General features: G+C 47.7%; 1 long non-coding RNA gene across 1 annotated transcript in view; it reads right to left on the bottom strand.

The window, feature by feature from the left end:
- The window catches only part of LOC135199423 (uncharacterized), a 73899-nt gene extending 56475 nt beyond the window's left edge, over positions 1 to 17424 (bottom strand). The window contains exon 1 of the long non-coding RNA XR_010311069.1: positions 16788 to 17424. This is a non-coding gene — a long non-coding RNA (uncharacterized LOC135199423). The remainder of the gene's footprint in view (positions 1 to 16787) is intronic.
- Positions 17425 to 19229: the final 1805 nt, after the last annotated feature.

Below are 19229 nucleotides of genomic sequence, written 5' to 3'. Positions count from 1 at the left end.
AATCGCCCAAGTCACACGAGCTCCATTCAAAGCGTGTCTCCGCGATGAATCAACCAAGGTTGAAAAGTCCGCTTCGGCTGCCGCTGGGAGAGAAAGGCCCATGTTCTCCCCAGTTCGGTACCAGAAACCTCTTTTACCAGAAAGTATGGCTGGAGGCATACAGAAGGTGGTTCTGCCCAGATCCTTCTTCGACAACATCCATTTGTCCAGAGACTGTAGAGCTCTCTTCATAGAGATCGTAGGTCTCATCTTCAACACCGACGAAGACTTCGGTATGATCGCACTCAAAAACAGTGATCGAGGCGAAGGAGGAGCCGCAGGAGTCAACGAATCTCCATACTCCCTGCAAAGAGGTCCGTCAGAACTCTATAGTTAGAGAATCCTTCTCTACCGTGTTCGTCTTCCGAATCTCCTTCCACACCGTGCGGAGAATCGGCCTGAAAAACGAGAGGATCTTCACCAAGTTCTCTCTCTACTGGTGACAAACTCCTACTAGGAGAGGGACTCATAGAGTGAACAGATTCTCTCTCAAGTCTACAAGTAGTCTCGCGTCTGCTTGACTTCTCACGCCTGTAAAGCTCTTCGCGCTTGGCTGGCGCCTCGCGCTTGTCTGGCGCCTCGCGCTTGGCTGGCGCCTCGCGCTTGGCTGGCGCTTGCGCTTGGCTGGAGCTTGTTGCTTGGCTGGCATCTCGCGCTTGGCTGACGCCTCGCGCTTGTCTGGCGCCTCACAGCAAAGCTGACTCCTCGCGCCTGGCTGGCGTCTCGCGCTTGGCTGAAATCCTCGGCCTGCCTGGCTTTCGCCTTCTCGCGCTTGGCTGATTCCTCGCGCCTGGCTGGCGCCTCGCGCCTGAGCGTATCCTTATCTAGAGCAACTCGCTCGATAGCTCCTGACGCTTGAATGAATCTTCGCGCCTGGAAGACGTCCCACGCTTTGTAGGCTCTTCATGCCTGGAGGACGCTTCACGTCTGGCAGGCAAAAGAAGACGAGACTTCTTAATAGGAAGTCTAGCGTCCTTCTTGCGAGGGGGATCCCTCGAAAGAACTCAACCAAAGAGGCTAACTGCTCTTGTACTGCTAGCAAAATCCTCTTGGAAGCCACACCAACGTCCTCTTCAATAGAAGAAGCAAGAGAACTCAAAGGAGTGCGATCCTCAAATACCGTTCTAGGAGGCGTCGAGACCAGCTTAGCCTTCTTGATAGAAGAGGGGGCTTCCTCCGAGAAGCGCTCCGGGCTCGAGTCAAACGCGCGTTCTTTCCAGTGCCTTTTCAGTGGCCTAGAAAGATCCGAGTCCTTCCACCCTCGTTTAGGTGAAGAGAACCGGACGACGAGAAACAATCTCGTAGGAACGCTTCTATTAAAGCGGTCCTGAGCAGACTGTAGCGAAACAGAACCTGCTGAAGGGACGCCTGACCGTTGGGGATTCCCCACAACCTCCGTACGACTTTCGACTTTCCTTCTCCTCTGGGTATGTGAGTTTGGAAGAGGTCTAGGCCTGGGAGCATCCAGGACGGTCAAACGCCCCCTCCACAAACACTGGGAACACTCACTTCACTAAGTAATTCACTATCACTTCCCTTACCTTGCATGGCCGCCATCTTTGTCTTCATTTTACGAAGAGTAGCCTTCAGATTGGCGATTTCAGAAGCCGAATCCGAATGCAAAGCCTGTGAGGGTTCAGATACATAGGGAGAATCAAATTCATTAATAATAGGAGAGTTAGACTCAGAAAAAGGCTCAATAGGCCTTGTACTCACACTCTTTTGTGCAGCCCGTCTAATTCTATCCCTCTCTAACTTCTTCAAGTAAGAAGTTAGAGTCTTCCATTCATTAGCATTCAACTTTTCACACTCAATACAGGTGTTAGCTAAAGAACAGTCAAACCCCCTACACTTACGACATACAGTGTGAGGATCAACCGAAGCCTTCGGTATCCTCACCTTGCAGCCTACATTCACACACACTCTCACACTAACACTTGAATCAGACATTCTATCAGAAAAATCAAAAGCAAGTCCAAATCCAGTCCACAGTAGCGAATGCCAAAACAACGATCCAGTACGTCACCAAGAAATCCAATATAGATGATCAAAAAAGTCTTGAAAAGCAAATTCCAGTCAGGAGGAGGTAACAACAATGTTGATACCACCGGCGACAGAGAAAATATGATAGAAAACGGGAATGGTTCCTAGTCCTGCCGCCCAGGGCAGGCAGGTAGATCACCTGACCTACCGGTAGCGAGTGGCGCGAAATTTGAATTTCTGTCGGGGACGACGGAGTCTTAGCTAAGTATATATCTGACAGGTAAGTTCATTGTATGAAATTGCATTTTTCCTAACTATACAAACCTGAGGTCCTTTAACAATAGGAAGTAGCTAGCGGCAGCTGGAACGGTCGTAAGCTTCGAACAAGGGGAGAACGGTAGTTAACTGCTTGTCCGACAGTGCGCGCGCCGCACGCCTGAGAGGTGAAGAATCACTTTAGCTTTAGGTCCATGCTAAAAAATGCAGAGTGAGGGGTGGCATGAGGTGGGACTATATGTAAAGGACCTCAGGTTTGTATAGTTAGGAAAATGATATTGTTATGTTACAATAAAGTTTCATACATACTTACCTGGCAGATATATACATAGCTAAGACTCCGTCGTCCCCGACAGAAATTCAAATTTCGCGCCACTCGCTACAGGTAGGTCAGGTGATCTACCGGCCTGCCCTGGGTGGCAGGACTAGGAACCATCCCCGTTTTCTATCATATTTTCTCTCTTCCACCTGTCTCCTGCGGGGAGGCTGGGGTGGGCCTTTAATTGTATATATCGCCAGGTAAGTATGTATGAAACTTTATTGTAACATAACAATATCATTTTCATACAATCAACTTACCTGTCAGATATATACATAGCTGATTGGCACCCTTCGGTGGAGGGTAAGAGACAGCTACTATATGGAATAGACAGGTAAACAACATATGTTGTAGGTATAAATAAAACCTTGGTTCCTACCTGATAGGTGGTAGACTTGGTGGGTGTTTGCCCAGTAGTCTGCATCACCTCAAGAAACTTTAGCGAGATATGTGATCTATGGCCAAGAGTTCTTGTGGGTCTGCCGATGGGGTCTTACCCACTTACTCAGCAGAGCCTAAAAGGACTTTGTCAATGGGTGCTGATCCACTTATATGACAATACACCTTATGAAGGAGCACACAACCAATCCCGACCCACCTGATCCTAACCATGTGTTAGAACTAAGGATTGTTACGAGTTATCCCCGAACTCGTCACAACAACCGTAACTCAAAAACCACTACGCCACATACATAATTTTTCAAAAAAAAATTATACTCAACTAATTGGATATGACGAGAATTCTCTTATGAACAACATAGACGGCCGCCCGTGCGAGCCTGAATCCTCCATTGTTCGAAGAGATTCTCGACCATATCCAAACAGAAGAACAGTAATATACATTTTTTAAGGATTGGTGTCGGCTCCCGTACCCAGAATCGTATCTGCCGATACGATAGACCTAGAGAAAGCACTTCTCATACGTCACACGCACGTCTTTCAAGTAATGAGATGCAAATACCGAGTTGCATCTCCAATATGTCGTACTAATATGTTTTTTAAGCGACATATTCTTATAAAACGAGAGAGACGTCGCAACCGCTCGTACTTCATGAGCTTTTACCCTCAGAAGTTGTAATTGTTTTCGTCCGGACAGACCTTGTGAGCATCCGTAATGACGTTTCTTACAAAGAACGCTAGAGCGTTCTTTGACATCAGTCTGTGGGGTCTTTTACCGCGCACCAAAGACCTTGTCTAGAGCCTCCCAACTGACGCTTCCTCTGAAGATAGAACTTCAGAGCTCTAACAGGGCATAGAGACCTCTCTGCTTCTCTGCCTACGAGACTAGACATTCCTTTGATTTCGAATGACCTAGGCCAGGGATTCGTGGGATTCTCGTTTTTCGCTAAAAACAGAGTCTTAAACGAGCAAATCGCCGAGTCTCCCTTGAATCCTACTTTATCCTGCAGAGCTTGTAACTCACTCATTCTTTTGTTGCCGTCGCTAACGATAAAAGAAATAGGCATTTTCTAGTTACGTCTCTAAATGACGCCTGATGTGGAGGCTCGAATCTATCCGAAGACAGATATTTGAGGACTACGTCCAAGTTCCAGTTCGGAGGTACTGGTTCCTTAGACTTTGACGTCTCAAAAGATCTTATGAGATCGTGGAGATCTTTGTTATTTGCCAGATCTAAACCTCTGTTCCTGAATACAGCCGAGAGCATACTCCTGTATCCCTTTATTGTGGATACGGCTAGATGCGATTTTACTCTCAGGAATAGCAAGAAATCAGCAATTTCCGCTATAGAGGTAGAGGAGGAGGACAACTTCTTGGCTCTACACCACCTTCTAAAGACCTCCCACTTCGACTGGTATACTTTCGAAGTGGAGGTTCTGCGAGCTCTCGCGATCGCGCTTGCCACTTCGCGAGAAAAGCCTCTCGCTCTGACAAGTCTTTCGATAGTCGAAAGGCAGTCAGAGCGAGAGCGGGGAGGTTTTGATGGTACCTCTTGAAGTGTGGTTGTTTGAGAAGATCCGTCCTTCCTGGTAGGGATCTTGGAAAAGTCTACGATCCACTCTACCACCTCCGTGAACCATTCCTGGGCCGGCCAAAAGGGGGCTATTAAAGTCATCCTCGTCTCTTTTGACGCCACAACTTTTTCAATACTAACCCCAGGATTTTGAATGGGGGAAAAGCGTACACGTCCACATCGAGACCAGTTTAGCAGGAAGGCGTCTACCATAATTGCTCTTGGGTCTTCCACGACCGAGCAAAACACTGGGAGCCTTTTTGAAATGTATGTTGCGAATAGATCCACATGAGGAGTTCCCCACAGAGACCAGAGATCGCGACACTTCCTCGTGCAGAGTCCATTCTGTATGAAGGACCTGGTTCCTCCTGCTGAGCCTGTCTGCCCTCACATTCCTTACTCCCTGTACGAACCTTGTCAGCAGGGAGATGTCCTGTGAGACGTCCAAAGTAATAGGTCCCTCGTGAGTTCGTAAAGGAACGAGGAGTGTGTCCCTCCCTGTTTCACCGAATGTAGGCAAGTGCGGTGGTGTTGTCCACGTTTACTTGTACTACCTTGTCTCTCACCAGAGGTTCTAGGCTCTTCAAAGCCAGGTGTACGGCGAAGAGCTCTTTGCAATTTATGTGCCAGGACACCTGTGCTGGTTCCCAGGTGCCTGACACTTCCTCCGAGCCTAATGTCGCTCCCCAACCCGTCTCCGACGCGTCGGAGAACAACACTAGGTCTGGGTTCTGTGATCTTAGAGAGATCCCTTTGTTCTCTTCCAGAGGCAGCAACCACCACTGTAGGTGTGCCTTTACCTCCACTGGAATGGGAAAAACGTCCGACAGTTGTCCGTTTTTCCAGCTCCAAGACTTCTTGAGGAAGAATTGAAGTGGACGGATATGAAGTCTTCCGAGAGGGAAGAATTGTTCCAGCGAGGAAAGCGTCCCCCCCAGAAGGCTCAACCATTCCCCTCGCTGACGTTTGCTGTTTCTCTAAGAAGAGAGAGATTATCCTCAAACCTTTTGCGGTTCTCTCTTGCGAAGGAAAAACTCGAAAACCCGAGAATCCATCCGAATCCCCAGATAGACTAGGTCTTGTCTGGGGGTCATCTGAGACTTCTCGAGGTTCACAAGCAATCCCAACGCCTTGGTCAAATCCAGAGTTAACTTTAGGTCCTCCAAACACTGTCTCTCCGATCTGGCCCTGATGAGCCAGTCGTCTAGGTACATCGAGACATTCACTCCTTTGAGATGAAGAAATCTCGCCACATTCCTCATCAGGCTTGTGAAGACCTGAGGAGCTGTGGACAGGCCGAAACACAAGGCTCTGAACTGAAAGATCCTTCCCCCCGTCATGAAACGGAGGTACTTCTTCGATGAAGGGTGGATCGGGACGTGAAAGTAGGCGTCTTGGAGATCTAGAGACACCATCCAATCTCCTTGTCGTAATGACGCTAGACTGAAGCAGAAGTCTCCATGTAGAACTTCTCCTTCGAACAAATTTGTTCAGAGCGCTGACGTCTAGTACTGGTCTCCAGCCTCCCGAGGCTTTCGCCACTAGAAAAAGGCGATTGTAAAACCCCGGGGAGTTTTGATCCAGTACTAGTTCTACTGCACTCTTGTCCCACATTTGTTCCACCATCGATCGAAGAGTATCCCTCAGCACAGGATCCTTGTACTTGGCTGATAGTTCCCTTGGTATTGACGTTAGGGGCGGAGTATTCAGGAAAGGGATACGATATCCCTTCCTTATGATCTTTAGTGAAGACGCGTCTGCGTCTATCCGTGTCCAGGCTTCCACGAATTCCAGGAGCCTGGCACCTACTGGTGTTTGGAGAGGAAAATGTTTCATTTGCCCTTTTTAAAGGGACGAAAGGCGGACCTACCTCTTCTCTCTGGAGCCTTCCTTCTTGAGCGGGTAGGTCTGGAGATCGGACCACCTCGAAAGGGCTGCCTAGAAGTGCTAGGTTCTTTCTTGTCCGACACTAAAGCAGGTTTCTTCTTCCTAGCTGACTGCGTCAGAAGATCCTGTGTCGCCTTCTCAGTTAAAGAGTGAGCTACGTCCTTCACTAACTTAGAAAGGAAACAAATAGTCCGAAAGAGGTGCATATAGCAGAGCTGCCCTCTGCGCATGCGAGACTGCCTTTGTTAAGAAGGGCGCCATACACTGTCCTTTTCTTCAAAAGACCTGCTCCAAATAATGCAGAGACTTCCAAAGATCCATCCTGTACTGCTTTGTCGATGCACGACAAAATGCATAACAGGGCTTCAGGTTCGATTCCCTGCGAATCGTGAGCTTTCTTGGACATCACCCCAAGGGACCAATCTAAGAAGTTGAAGACTTCCAATACATGGAAAAGTCCCTTGAGGAGATGATCCAGTTCCGGAAATACTCCAAAGTAATGCGGGCAGAATTAAGACTAGGACGCCTTGAAGCGTCAACTAACGTCGAAAAGTCTGCCTCTGTAGTAGAAGGGAGAGCGATACCCATATCCTCCCCCGTCTTGTACCATATGCCTCTTTTCCCAGCTAACCTTGCTGGAGGCATGCAAAATACTGTCCTGGTTAAGTCTTTCTTCGACTTCATCCAGGCGTCTAAGGCGTGTAAAGCCCGCTTCATCGAGATGGTGGGCTTCATCTTCAGAAAAAGACGAAGTCCTTCTTCGCCTTCGCACTCGAAAAGAGCGAGCGCGGAGAAGGAGGAGCAGCCGGAGTCAACTCGTCTCCGTATTCCTCCAGAAGCAGGGTAGTCAACACCTTATAGTTAGACAAGCCCTCTCTTCCAAGATCGTCATCATCCGAGTTTCGTTCGAACTCGTGATAATCCTGAGTTTCTGTTCTCCTTTCAGAACTTTCCTCTTCTGGGGGAGACAAACTCCTGATCGGAGAGGGCTAAGGGAATGAAAGTCTTTCCTTTTCCCGTTCTGATCGACTTGGAAGCGGTCACAACCTGCGGCTTTCTCTCGCGCTTTAGAAGACGTCATGTATGACGCTTCCCGCTCTCCGAGCGTCATGTATGACGTCTCTTGTTGACGTTTAGATGACGCTTCGCGTCTGGAAGACGCTTCGCTTTCTAAGGGCTTCCTACTCGCGTCACAATCCTGGACGGAGCGTCACGTCTAAGATCCTCTTGATTTGACGCTTCACTTCTAAAAGACGTCTTCCGAGCAGGTGCGAGAGGACGAGACTTCTTAATAGGAAGCGTCACGTGTCCTTCCGACGGGCGCTAAAACTCCCACAAGAGATGACAGCTGTTCTTGCACCGCCATAATGATATTCCTTTGAAACGCTTCTCCTACGTCTAGTGCCTGACGCCTTTCGTCATCACTCGGGGAAGAAGCATGATGGTGGGGTACTTCCTCATAAGCGTCAGGTGACGTTGACGCCACCTTCGCCTTCTTAATAGCAGACGGGGCGTCATCCGAGAAGCGCTCCCGGGCTAGAATCAATGTCTTGCTTCATATGACGCTTCAGCGGTCTTGATAAGTTCGACTCCTTCCACCCTCGTTTAGGTGAGGGAGAGGGAGAGGACGAGAAACACTCGCGAAGGACGCTTTTCCTGTAGCGCCCTTGAGCTGGCTGCCATGAAGCAAAGCTAGCTGAAGGGACGTCTGACCGTTGGGGATTCCCCACGACCTCCTTAAGGCTTTCGACTTTCCTTCTCCTCTGGGCATGTGAGCTTGGAAGAGGTCTAGGCCTGGGAGCGCCGCAGGGACGATCAAACGCCCCCTCCACAACACTGATAGGGCTCACTTCACTAAAATTTTCACTATACTAGCCTTACCTTTCGAGTCCGCCATCTTGGACTTCATGTCTCGAATCGTCGCTTTCAGATTGGGGCGATTTCCGATGCCGAATCCGAAAAGACACTCTGAGAATGAGATTTATAGGGAGAATCTACAGTAGTAGGGTTAGAATTATCATTGAAAGGCTCAATAGGCCTTGAATTCACACCTTTCAGTCTTCTAACTCTATCCCTCTCTAACTTCTTCAAATAAGAAGTCAAAGTCTTCCATTCTTCTGCATTCAAACTCTCGCATTCCTTACAAGTGTTAATAGCAGAACACTGCACCCCCCTACATTTACGGCATACAGTGTGAGGATCAACCGAAGCTTTCGGTATCCTCACCCTGCAGCCTACATTCACACACATTCTCACACTCACATTAGAATCAGACATACTGAGAAAAATCCAAAAGAGTTATTCAAACAGTCCACAGTAGCGAATGCCAATACACGATCCAAATACGTCACCAAAAGTCGAAAAACGTTGATCAAATGTTGAAAAAGAATCCAAGTCAGGAGGTAATAACAACAATGTTGATACCACCGGCGACAGAGAAAACTATGATAGAAAACGGGGATGGTTCTAGTCCTGCCACCCAGGGCAGGCCGGTAGATCACCTGACCTACCTGTAGCGAGTGGCGCGAAATTTGAATTTCTGTCGGGGACGACGGAGTCTTAGCTATGTATATATCTGACAGGTAAGTTGATTGTATGAAAATGCAATTTTCGACAAATTGCCATTTGTTCCGCACGAATACAAACCCTAGGTCCTTTAACAATAGGAAGACTCACTTCTTGGTGGGAGGAATCTGAGTCTTTTGGTGAACAGACTGGTGTTCATCCAACCTTGGAAAGCCTACCTGGTCGTAAGAGCGAGGGAGGGGTCCAAGCTCTGTCCGATTGATCGGGGTGTGCACCGCAGGATCAATGGTCAGACCTCTGGGCCAAGTACTAAGAGAGAGGCAAGCGTATCTCTTCGTACCAGCAAGCAAGAACTTGTTCCTGTTTGCAAGAGGCAACATAAAGTATGGGTTTGTCTCAAGCTGGCATCCACTTCCTCCCCCTTGTTGGAGGAAGTGGTGGATATATGCTCCTATCCCTAGTGAAAGAGATAGGATGGGCTCTGTTGAGTAGCTCACCTGCATCTCGTCCTTATCCAGCAGGGTGACGATCGTATCTCTCTACCCACAGGTAGAGGGAAAGAAAAAGATGGGAAGAGGAGCCAGTCACACTCATTCACTCATCCATTCTTACAGTCACACCAGGACTCGATGCTGTTCAGCCTGCGAGGGTCTGGGTTCGCTACACAACGTGTTGAGCAGCCACCACGGGTCCCAAGGAAAAAGATCCAAGGACCTGTGGGCATATCCCGAAGGTAGAAGGAGGTGCATGTGGTATGGTTGGACCAGACCCCTGCCTTCAGTACCTGCGCCACGGAGAAGTTCTTGTGGACAAAGCAGCATCTCCTTCGCATCGAAGGCGGTGAAGTCCATTAGGGAGGGGATTGTGAACGACTCGAACCAATCGTCAGGGACCCCGAAGGGTTTCTGAGTCTTCGCTACGAAGTTCGGTACGAAATCGAGCGTCACGGATCCCCATCCCCTGGATGCTTGACTTCGCAGGAAAAGTCATGCAGTTTCCTCAGAGGAAAAGAAGGGAATAGTCGCATGACCTATCCCTCTTCTCGACTTCGGTGATGTCCAGTACCCATACTGGTCTGTCCGTTTGCCACGAAGAGTCTCGCATCCTCCTATCCCCATGCAGCGAAGTTCTCGGTAGTGGATAGGACACCGACACTCCATGGTGGGTGTTGATGGTATGGGTACCGTGACAAGCTATTAAGACAAAGTAATGATTGCTCTGTAACAACCGAACTAAGTCCCACAAAGCGTAGTTCGTAACTGACTCGGGCACTCTGACAGCTGCAGACTGACTGGTTCGGTATCGGAAGTGAGGCAAGTTGTCCAAGCATCCGAGTAAGTCACGTGACCTTCGCCTTTTAAAGGGTTTATGCGAGAGACCAAACAAATAATGTATTTGTTTGTCACCAATGCCGGACGGCGAGGTGATGATTCTCTTAAGCATATGCTCAAAGGCGAAAGTCAATTGCCGTCTAGAGACCTAGGTCCCTGAAGGCAACACACTCATAGTAGTTGAATCTCAGCTAAGGAGAAACAACACTATGTGACGTTGAAGACGAAGGTAGGCAATGAATGCAACCTACGTCTTCCAGCTGAATCGAGAGAAGGAATCTCAAGATTCTGAACCTGTGCTTACAAATGACTGAAAACGCTAACCGCTATTTCATTGCTGTCCGGTGAGAAGTCGTAGTTGCAATGAAAGCGGGGCGTTCTTCAGTAATGAAAACACAGGGGAGAGCCGCCTGAAGAACTGCTTCTCATGGGCTGAACGTTTGGAAGTAGAGCTGGCAGGTGTGGGAGTAGGTGATGTCTTTTTCAATATATCTGCTAATCCGGGGTGAACAATGAACAATTGCACACCTCCGAATACGAGATATTTTGAGGACAAACTCAGATTCCGCAAAAATCATTCGCATTATCGCAGTGCGATGCAGCAAGAGACTATTACAGAATTCTGTTACCGTGCGGTAAACAGATGAAAGTCGAAGAGAATATCTGTTGTAAATTCTCGCAATACTGAAGGCGATGAATTCGGAGCTCACAGCAGTAGATGGTCATTCATGTATGCGAGAATCCCCGTTAATCAGAGACTTAAGTCCGTGATTGTTGGGCAGAGATACGGTTGGTATTCAAATCAAAGCAGGGGAGAAAGACATAACCAACCGTGCATCTCGAAGCGGCAGCTGGTACTGAGTTGCCTCGGGCAATTCAATACGCAGTAGCTGTCGCTGACTCGTCATCCTGAGTTGCCAAGTAATCCATTCCACGAAGGAATGCGTTCGGCTAGAACCACCGAGCATAAAAATATATGCTCGAGTAATTATATTTAGGCGAAATGAATTTGGGTAAATACAAAAGCTGAAATGGTGTTGTGTTGTGACAAAACCATAACATATATAAAACTTTGAAACTGGAAACTCCTGGGAGGTTGCAGGCAACCCCGAGTTGCAGTTCAATTAGAATACTCCGGGCGTCTAAGTCGCAATCCGTAAAGTAACTAGGATATGCGCCTACCCCCCTCGGACAATTCAACTGCTTAGCAGAATCATGTCGCGAGGTTAATATACGTAGTATATTTGTAGTATTCTGAACAACGATCTCCATCCTAAATTCTTTTCCTTCAAGAAAACAAAATAAGGATTGGAGATCGACCACCTTCGATCTCTATCAAAGAGAGTGAAGGAGAAGTCTTCCTCGAAGGAAAAGCTTCAATGGTGAACAGAATAACGAAGACGATAGTTCAAGCCAAACTGGATGTTCCTGTCCGTTCTCTCTATTCCAGGGTTGGCCGCCTACTGTGAGATATCTTCCTTCGGCGGCAGTCTTCTTCAACGCTAAGAATTCCAGGAATTCGAGCATTCGGCGAGATCCCCAATTATCGTGGTAACAATTATCGGGAATACTCATCTAACTCCCTTTGGACAGTGGTCTCGCCTGTGTGTGCTAGAAATTCCGCAGAATTCTAAGCACCCGGAGCGAAACCCTCACCGGATTTGTTAAACGAATATCGGTTTGGTGGTTCTCTCAATTCCCGTAGACAAATCGGAGATGGTGCAGGGTCCCTCCTCCATGACCGGGGTTACGTCAGGTAGGACCCGAAGGTCCCCCCGGTAGCGCAGTCCCCAATCATGGGATCCTACAGAGAAGTCTCTGTAGGATCCTACCCCTTTCCCTCGTAGCCGTAAGGAGAGAGTAGGAGCAGCCATCACCTTGTGGCTTCCTCCTAAACACCCCCCCCTCCTCGAGGAGGGTTACGAACTCGTACTGTAGGTAAGCATCTGCCACCACTGTGAACGTCGTCTGGGTGGGGCTGATCGACACCTGACAGGAGAGCCAAAACCGTCTCTGACTCATTCCAGTCCTCGTCGAGATCGAAACCTCAGGAGGGACTGACGAAGGAGGAAGAAGCTGCAATACTCCGAAAAAACGCCGCTGTCGCGGCAGAGGAAGTGGAAGTAGCTTGCCCGACCGGCTAAACCTAAGCGAGCCTTCTCGTCCGGAGACGAGAGGCTCTACCTGGTTCAGAACCGAGTCGATAAGCTCTTATCGCGGCAAGCTCACCGTCAGTCTGGTTCCCTACTTCGGGCTCCAGAACGACTTGAGCCGTGACATGGCTCTTCTGTGGGAGCGGCGATGATTTGCGAGGTCGTTGTGCTGACGAATCAGCGCAATCAACCTCGGCCAAGCTCCTCTGGATCTCGGAAGTCACAGCATCTTGCGGAGTGAGACCGTCAAGCCCCTCGAACAAGAGCATATTTCGAGAACCTCACCTTCAGGAGGGGGAACAGCTACAGACCCCTCTCGATCTCCTCCTGCCACTTGTGCGTACGTCCTGGTCGGTCCAAAGATCGTACCTGGTACTTACGGCGTCGTGACGGGATCGTGCGGGGCATGCCCCTCGCGATCACCCCGCGCTGTCCTCGCTCTTCCTGGTGCAAACCGAGGAAGTTGCAGGCACGGGAGAGGAAGACATGACGCTCCTCTTTCGCTCACTGGCAGAACCAGCGGGCTTGGAAGGCTGCAGGCGATCGCCAACTTGCAGGCCTAGTCAAGCCGTTTCCCAGGGAAACAGCTGGACGGAGAACAGCGGCCCCTATCTCGTGTGCAGAGAGCTACTGCTGGTCCCCTTATCCGCCCGGTCCCTGTAGGGAGCGGCGGTCAGGAGACCTGCAGTGACCACTGTCGCGGTGAGGCCGGTGCGTGTCCTTGCGGCGCGTCATACCGCTAGTACCAGCCGAGGTTGGCACAACGATTAGGAGGGGGGAACCTCTTCCCAGCCTCAGCCCGTGGCTGGTCAGAGACAGCCACGTCTACCAGGGTTACCAGCTGGTCGCTGCGAGAGCGGCCGCTGGCCTGGCGAGAGTCACATGAGCGGCTCTCACCAGCTTCTGCTCCGTGCCACAGTCCTGGCGCCGAGCGAACTCTGGCGCCAAAATTTTGGCTATACGCTCTCCCGCAGGAGATCGTATACTCGGAACTTCTCGCGAACGAGAGACTGAGCCGGAACCTGGCGTAGCGGCAGCGCCGCAAACACCAGGCGAGGAAGTACGCCGGTGGTAAGTCGGTACGCCTCTGGTCCCCGTCTTCTTCTTCCTTGCGGAAGGGGATGACGGGCCCTGTTCCCTAAAGAGGCAGGAGGACCGGCAGAAGAAACCCCCCCGTCCCATGGGAGTGGAACGAGCCCTTAGAAGTTCCGAAGGAGCCTTCTTGGGGGGAAACCCGGGTTACCAGCTGGTCGCTGCGAGAGCGGCCGCTGGCCTGGCGAGAGTCACCTGAGCGGCTCTCACCAGCCTTCTGCTCCGTGCCGCGGTCTTGGCGCCGAGCGAACTCTGGCGCCGAAACTTTGGCTGCACGGTCTCCCGAGGGAGAGCGTACACTCGGGATCTCTCGCGAACGAGAGACCGAGCCGGAACCTGGCATAGCGCCATCACCGCTAGCACCAGGCGAGGAAGTACCAGTGCTAACCGGTACTCCTCTGGTCCCCGTCTATCTCTTCCTTACGGAAGGGGCCCTTAGAAGTTCCCGAAGGAGACTTCTTAGGGGGGAGGCAGCCTTCTTCTTCTTCGGCTTATGGGCCTTAGAAGTCGAAGGGGAAGAGGCAGCAGCAGACGATGAAGACGAAGATGACACCTTCCTCTTCTTCTTCCTCTTCCTCGTCAGCTCACGCAGGACAGCCGTCAGGTCCTCCATCCAGGCCGGAGCCAGGGCTATTGACATAGCAACACGGCCCGTCTGCACCTGTCCGGAAGGACCTGGGACTGGGGAAGACACACCGTGGGCAGGACCAGCATGGAGAGGCGCAGGAACCAGGAGCGACAGGGTACAGCAACCAGCTCAGGAGCGGCAGGAACAGCGGCAGCGGTAGACACAGAAGGGACAGCCAAGCCAGCAGCGGGAACCACATCAGCGGCAGGTACGGCAGGCCCAGCCATCGCCTCGTAGAATCATCGGCAGCCAGCGGGAACCTGGTACTGGCGGCCGGTCCAGGGGCGAGCTGCTGGAACAGCGGAAGTCTGGGGCAGGCAACACGAAGAACACAGGCGGCGGCGGCATACCCCCCCTCGGTACGGCAGCGACCGGCCCTAGTAGCGGCAGACGGCGTCACCGACACAGCATGGAAGTGTAAACCAAGCGGGGGGAGCAGCATAATCGGCCGTGGAGGTAGTAGTGGAGACCGCTCCATGGGTCACCGCCCCAGACCTCGCTAGACGCTGCAGCAGCCCGTGGATGCTAGTGGTCCATACCTGTCCAAGGTCGTCTCCCACGGATGTAGCACCTGCGGTAGCACAGACAGATTAGTAAGAGGGGTTCCCTCACGCACAGGGGGGACACATGCCCCACCCCCCCCGAAACGCAAGGAAAGACCCCAAATATAAAATACAACGAGGAAGCTGAGCGGGGGGCAGGAAAGAAGACGAAGAATCGGATACCAAGGGAGTCGCGGGAGAGCTTTCCGACGACTTCCTGCAGACCTTTCGCTTCCCCCCCCTACCCCCGCACAGCAGTGAAAAGTATATGGAAAATGAAACAGAAATACTGCACTTGCGATTCACTTCATTAGAAACTTAAATGGGGAAGGATCAATTCCCGGGTAAGAGCGGAAACTTGATCCATAATAATATGATGCTATCATAAAATATATATGAAAATGAAACAGAATACTGCACTTGCGATTTCACTTTCACAGAAAATAAATCGTAAGGATCAATTCCCGGGTAAGAGCGGAAATTGATCCAAAATTAAAATTGATGCAATTAAATAAATGAAATGAAAAAGAATACTGCAATTGCGAATCCACTTTCATTGCATTCTATTCATACAAAATAAGAGGCTCGTGCCGAGTGCATTCACGCTCTCGGCAACGAACGCACAGGGCAAAAATATAATGAAAAGAGTACTTACATTTTTCAATTACACACTTTCGCCCAAAATACATGACTCGGCGCGAGCGCGCCCGCCCTCGGCACCGAGACATAATTCAAGGGTATCAATTTCATGAAAAGAGCGGAAACCGCCGCATCTACGGCGATAGCTCCATGTTGGCTCATAATTAAGTAATGAAAATGAAACAGTGTATGTAACTTTACAGTTTCATTTTCAAATCAAACAAACCATTAGTAGAAAACACAATATAAACAAAGCATACGACGATGAAGCGGGCAGAGAGCGATGACGAACACGTCCTTCACACCCGCGGCCGAAAGCAAAAGTGATTCTTCACCTCTCAGGCGCGCACTGTCGGACAAGCAGTTAACTACCGTTCTCCCCTTGTTCGAAGCTTACGACCGTTCCAGCTGCCGCTAGCTACTTCCTATTGTTAAAGGACCGAGGGTTTGTATTCGTGTCGGAACAAATCATAGTTTCCTTAAAAAAGTAGTGATTGGAAGTCGTTGTTTACCATTATTGTGTTGAAAGTAAGTACCCCCCCCCCCCAGTGGTCTCCCAGTTGTCCTATAGGGTAAAAACCGCATGGTACAGGGGTGACCATGTACGATCAATGTGTACAACCCAACCCCAAGAAAAGTACATTATAACGCGTCCTGACACCGGAGTAGAGGTCTTTAGCTCCGTTTCTCACCAACAACAAGTCGCGCCTGATGCCCATCTCCGATGTCAGGACGCGTTATAATGTACTTTTTTTGGGGTTGTACACATTGATCGTACATGGTCCACCCTTGTACCATGCGGTTTTTTACCCTAGGTACAAGTGGTGTGTGGATTTAGCACAGGAAATAGGAAGTTTGTTGACACAAGCGACTCCACAAACATCGAGATGGCATCAATCTTTGAAATATTTATAGTTGTAAGTAAAAATTTTGAAAGCGTCATGGAGGTAGTGTGTACTGCGTAGGGCCAGACTTTTCATTACGCTCTGTTTAATCTTAAAATATGGCCTTAATTTCTAAATTTGGAGAAAATACTTACTTCGAAAGGAGAGTAGAGGTCTTGAGCTCCTACTCTCACCACCAACAAATGACTGATGACCATCTCCGGTGTCAGGGCATGTTAAAGTGCTTTCGGAGGGTGGCTTCAAACATGGTAGAAAGTGGCTCGGCTAGTCCAGTCGGTTGTTTCCCCTATTTGAGGAATAACCAGCAAAATGAAATCTTGCAAAGGGTGAAGGAATTAGTATAGAAATGCTGCTACACTGTGGAGTTCATTTTAGATGCTTTGAACAGTCGGAAGCAAAGTTTCCACCTACAAAAAGAACAAAAAAAGTTTTCATAGCTAACCCATATAAAACCACATGAATGTAAGTAGATTGAAAACATTTGCTAGTACTCACAATTATGTGTCTCCTAAAGCACGTGTTTATTCTTCTTGGAAATCTTGATGGTTTTGTGCTCGTAGAACTGGTCAGTAGTATTGCATTTTCGAAAAGATGATTGCGTTGCTTCAGGTACCATTGTTATAGGTTTAAAGTAGTAGTAGTAGTAGGTGGGATATGCCTTTGAAACGGCTCCCTTGCTTCTTTTATTCCTCCTTTGTTTGTGTTTGTTTGAGTTTCTTCTCTCTGATATACCACATTTCTTTTATAAAATCTTTCCTATTCCCCACATCCTCCCTCAGTAGAACTACCAATAAGAGTATATTTGCTACCAATTCCTCTTTATTTTCTTGATATGGTTGCTGCATAAAGCTATATCTATTTCTAATCTCATTGTATGCTGGACAGTAAAGTAAGAAATGTTCCAAATTTTCATTTTGTTCCTCACAGCATAAACATTTTGTATCTTCTCCTTTTATCCTATTTCTATCATTTAATCCTAGTATACCTAGTCTGGCCCTACTGATCAGCATTGTTTTTTCAGTGTTGTCATACCAGATTTCTTCTCTTATGTTTTCTTTATATTTTCTGTAGATTCTTAACGTTGACTTTTCATTCATTTCTTTCTGCCATGCTTTCCTGTCCCAATTGTTTATTATTTCTCTTACCTGTTGGTCTTTTAACTGCTTATGTTAGTTCTTTCATATACTCTTTTACTTGCATTATCCAGGGTTTTTTTTTTGTTTTTTTTTTTTATACTGATCCATGGTTATCTCATATAGGAGCCTATTTCCACCACTCACTCTTCAGTGTATGTTTCGGTAAAATAGTTTATTCTTGATATCTCTTGATTGGCAGGAAGGGGACCCTATTTCAGATCTTAACACACAACTTGCTGTGTAACTTGGTGCTTTCAAAATTGCTCTGTATACTTGATTGTCTATCTTCTGAAATTCATTTATAGTTTTATTGTCAGTTTCATGACTTCCGTGGCATACATGAATGATGGCATCGCTAGTCCTTTCCAGTACAATTTTCCTATTTTTACTCTGCTACAGCTTTTATTGATGACTGCATTACCATATTTGCCATCTGCTTTGCTTTGATTTGGGGCTTTTTTTATCTGTTCTCTGAAGCAGTCTTTCATGTTGCTGATTGTCACGTTCCTAGGTATTTAATATTCTTAACTATTTTTATTCCTTCAATGTGCTCCATATTCTCCACATCATCGATACTGTACCAGTCGTTGTATATTAGTATATTACTCTTGCCCTCCTTGTTTATGTAATGCCACATTCACTTGCGATTTCCATAAGGGTTTTTATTGATTTTTGTTATTTCTTCTAGTGTGTGCCCTAGTATTAATCCGTCGTCTGCATATAATAGTGCCACTATTCTTATTACTTCATTTCTAAAACCTTCTGTTGTATTTTCTAATTTTTCTATTATCAGGTACGTTATTAGTAGAAAGAATATGATTGAACCATTGCATCTCCGTCTTATTCCATTAGTTACATTTAGCTCTTTTTGTTCTATATTGTTAAGGCATAGGCTTGTTACATCATTTGCATATATCTTTGCAACTGCATTTATTACTTCTGCATGCAGGCTACGTATATTTCATCATGACCTCAATGAGCTTTTTATCTATTAACTGAGTCAAATGCTTTTTGGAAGTCTATTGATACTACAAATAATGGGTCCTTTCTCCTGTACATTTCTTGTATGCAGTATTGTAAGATATACAAATTATCGACTCCTCTCCTTTGTGCGGTAAAGACTGATTGTTCAGTTCATGCCATTTTTTCCTATATTTCTATTTTCTATTTGGTTTTCAGGCAAGATCCCATGAAAATTTTATATGATGTACTTGTTTGAGCAATTGGCCTTAGATCTTTGACAGTGGGGTTTTGTTTTTTGGGTGTAAGTGTTGTTTTTTTACTTAAACCAGCTTCTCTGCATTTTCCTGCCCTTCAGTATGCTGTTTAAACATTCTGCCATTCTTTTTGAAGGTTGTTACTTTGTAAGAGTAGTTTGAACAGAATGGCTTCATTCCATCTGGCCTGGTGCTTTATTTGCTTTCATTTTCTCAAGTTGATTTTTGCATCTTCTGTTATGTTGATTTTTCCATGGTCTAATCTCTGTCTCTGTTAGATCATACACTCCATGCATGTGTTCCCTTAAAGATATATTCCTAATCTTTTCACTATTTCTTCCATGTTCATGTTTGTACTGTTCTTTCTTGCATTCATTCCATATCTCTCCTATTTTGTTTTCTTCTTTTTGGTATATTGTTTCCCAGAATTTTACTAGCTCTTTCCCTAGGGTTTCGTCCTTCATCTCTTGCTTATTTTTGTCTAATACTCTTATCCTTTCTTTTTCTGATGTGGTCTTTCCTCTCAGCATGTCTATATATTCCCAGATTTTCCTGTGTCTGTTTTATCATTCATTATCTCATTT

The sequence above is a fragment of the Macrobrachium nipponense genome, chromosome 25, assembly GCF_015104395.2.
Source record: "Macrobrachium nipponense isolate FS-2020 chromosome 25, ASM1510439v2, whole genome shotgun sequence".
NCBI lineage: Eukaryota > Metazoa > Arthropoda > Malacostraca > Decapoda > Palaemonidae > Macrobrachium > Macrobrachium nipponense.
This window is presented reverse-complemented; position numbering and strand designations above follow the sequence as displayed.